The sequence below is a fragment of the Petaurus breviceps genome, unplaced genomic scaffold (assembly GCF_028583685.1).
Source record: "Petaurus breviceps papuanus isolate PSGF00001 unplaced genomic scaffold, PetGlider_PUasm1.0 90626, whole genome shotgun sequence".
Classification (NCBI taxonomy): Eukaryota; Metazoa; Chordata; class Mammalia; order Diprotodontia; family Petauridae; genus Petaurus; species Petaurus breviceps.
In genome coordinates, this window is record NW_027187290.1 from 1,400,360 (window position 1) to 1,403,848 (window position 3,489).

Sequence of the window (3,489 nt, forward strand, 5' to 3'; positions counted from 1 at the left end):
ACCAAAATCAAGCATCATACACAATGGGGAAGCACTAGAAGCTTTCCTAATAAATACAGTGAAAACACAAGGATGTCCACTCTTCTGTTTGAGAAATGCTAGTAATAGCAATAAGAGAAAGAAATTTAAGGTATAGACAGAGGTAAAAAAGAAATGAAACTATCCTTACAATAGTATGTTTGAAAAATCCTAGGAAATCAGCAAAGACTAATCTAGAAAATCGCTTCAGCAAAGTTGCAAGCTACAAAATAAACCCTAAAAAATAAACTGTATTTCTAATATGAAAACAACAAGGGGAGTTAATTTTAAATCAGTACAAGATGGCAGAGAAGGACTCGGCATTGCAGAGGCAGCAGCATCAGCACCCACCCCAGGAGCTGTGGCGGGGGCGGCCTTGGAGCGGAGACCCAATGATCCAGGACAACCATGTCTCATCCCTGTCCTTGCTAGGTGAAGATTACAAGGATGATGAGCTGGTGAACTCAGATGAGGCTATGAAGAAACCCTGTCCAGTACAGATTGTTCTTGCTCATGAAGATGATCACAACTTTGAGCTTGATGAAGAAGCATTAGAGCAGATTTTGTTACAAGAGCATACACGATCTTAATATCATAGTGGTGTCTGTGGCAGGAGCTTTATGTAAAGGGAAATCATTCTTATTGGACTTCATGCTGAAGTACATGCATAACAAGAATTCCTCTAGTTGAATTGGTGGAAATAATGAACCATTGATTGGCTTTACAGGGAGAGGTGGATGTGAGAGAGAAACAACAGGCATACAGGTCTGGAATGAAGTGTTTGTAATTGATAGGCCAGATGGAACAAAGGTTGCTGTATTGTTAATGGGCACCCAGGGTGCCTTTGACAGCCAATCAACTATCAAAGACTGTGCAAATGTATTTGCTTTGAGCACTATGACAAGTTCTGTTCAGGTATATAATTTATCTCAGAATATTCAAGAAGATGATCTTCAGCATTTACAATTGTTTACAGAGTATGGAAGACTCGCGATGGAAGAAATCTACCAGAAGCCGTTTCAGACCTTAATGTTCTTGATTCGAGATTGGAATTATCCACATGAGCATTCATATGGCTTGTAAGGAGGAAGACAGTTTCTTGAAAAAAGATTTCAGGTAAAGCAAAACCAACATGAAGAGCTGCAGAATGTAAGGAAGCATATTCACAGTTGTTTCTCTAACCTTGGTTGTTTCCTGTTGCCACATCCACATCCTTGGATCTTGCCAATCCAGGTTTTGATGGGAGATGGACTGATATTGATGAAGACTTTAAAAAATAACTTTGAAATCTGGTTCTGTTACTTCTTGCCCCTGAAAATTTGGTAGAAAAAGAGATAAGTGGATCCAAAGTGACTTGTAGAGATCTCATAGAATACTTTAAGGCTTATATTAAAATATATCAAGGAGAGGAGCTTCCGCATCCTAAATCTATGCTTCGGGCAACTGCTGAAGCTAACAATCTTGCCGCAGTAGCAGGAGCAAAGGACAGCTATAGCAAAAACATGGAGCAGGTATGTGGTGGAGATAAGCCTTACATTGCATCTTCGTATTTAGAAAAAAAAAACATTTGGATTTCAAGGAGGTGGCTGTCAAACAGATTTGTTCTGTGAAAAAAAATGGGAGGAGCTGAATTCTTATCGGGAGCAGCTTGAAGCTGAGATGGAAGAAACCTATGCAAATTTTGTAAAGCACAATGATGGCAAAAACATCTTCCATGCTGCTCGTACCCCTGCCACACTGTTCGCAGTCATGTTTGCTACATATCTAATCTCAGGACTGACTGGCTTCATCGGCCTGAACTCGATAGCCGTCTTGTGTAACCTGATAATGGGTTTAGCACTGACATCCCTTTGTACTTGGGCATATGTTAAATACTATGGGGAGTTCAGAGAAATTGGAACAAGGATTGATCAAATTACTGGGAATTTGGTATTGGGAAACAGGTACTGAAGCCCTACAAATTGATGGAGGAAAACATAAGGCAGTCTGTAACAAACTCTGTAACAGTCTGTAACAAACAAACAAATCAAAGCAGGCCTGACTGACCGGGTGTCTCATCATGCCAGATTAAAGACAGACTGATAGTTCATCTTCTCTTCAGCTCTCCCATCGTTTTTCGTGCCTGCTGTACAATGAAAACTCAAAATAAACCAAAGTTTACAATCCACAAAAAAAATGAAAACAACAAAATATAAGGGATAGTGATAGAAAGGGAAATCTCACACTATATAATTAAAAATGAATAAATACATGGGGATCAACAATACCAAAGCATAGAAAACATCTTTATAGATTATCAAGTGCTTCTTAGAAAGGACAACTTAAATAGGTGGAAGACTATTCGGTGCTCATGGATGGTCTGTGACAATATAAAAAAAATGACAATGCTATCAAAGTCAATTTACACTTTTAAAGCAATGCCAATCAAATTATCAAAGGGATAATGTACAGAACCTGATAAAATAATAATAAAATTCATTTGGAAAAATAAAGTTCCTGGAATATCAAGGGAAATTATGAAAAGAGGTAAGGATGAAGGAAGATATTAAACTATATTATAAACCAAAAACTATATGGAGATTTCCAGATGTCAAAAAATATTGTAAAGCAGCAGTCATCAAAACCATCTTGTATTGGTTAAAAAATAGAGAGGAAGATAAATGGAACAGGCTAGACAAGGGAAAATCAGAAACAACAGAAATCAACAACTGGTTGTCCAACGAACTGGAAAATATAAATTACTTAGGAAAGACCTATTTGATAAGCAGTCTGGCAAAAATTGGGCTTAGACCAACACCTCATACCATATTCCACAACACATTCTAAAGGACATATAGGATCTTAATTAATTAATATTAAAGATCATACTATTAAAAAATTGGAAGAGAAATAGAATACCTCTCACAGTTATGAGTAGATATATTCTTAAACAAGGGATAGAAGAGATTACAAAAAATAAAATAACTTTGATTACATGAAGCTGAAAATTTTCTTTACAAACAAAACTAATACAATTAGGATAAGAAAGAAAACCCATCTAATGAGGAAAAAATCTTTCTATCCAATTTCTCTGAAAAGGATGTGGTATCCCAGCTATAGAAATAATTAGCAGATAAATATAAAACCAAAACTATTCCCCCAAAAGATAAGTGGTCAAAGGACATGAAAAAACAGTTCTCAAAAGAATTACAAACTAATAACAACCACATGAAAGAATGCTCCAAATTACTAAAGAGAAATGCAAATACATACACACCAAATACATATGCAACAAAATATTTATAGCATTATTTTTTGTGACAGGAAAGAATTGGAAACAAAGTAGATGCCCATAGATTGGGAAATGGCTAAGTTGTGGTATTTAAATATGACAGAATATTACTCTGATGTAAAAAATGGTGAGTTTGATTAATATAATGAAACATGGAAAGATCTATATGAATTGATGCAGTCACACAAGCAGCGTGAAAA

General features: G+C 36.1%; 1 pseudogene; it reads left to right on the plus strand.

Moving 5' to 3' along the window:
* The first annotated feature begins 320 nt into the window (after positions 1–320).
* On the plus strand, positions 321–2,100 carry LOC138143058 (atlastin-2 pseudogene; annotated as a pseudogene).
* Positions 2,101–3,489: the final 1,389 nt, after the last annotated feature.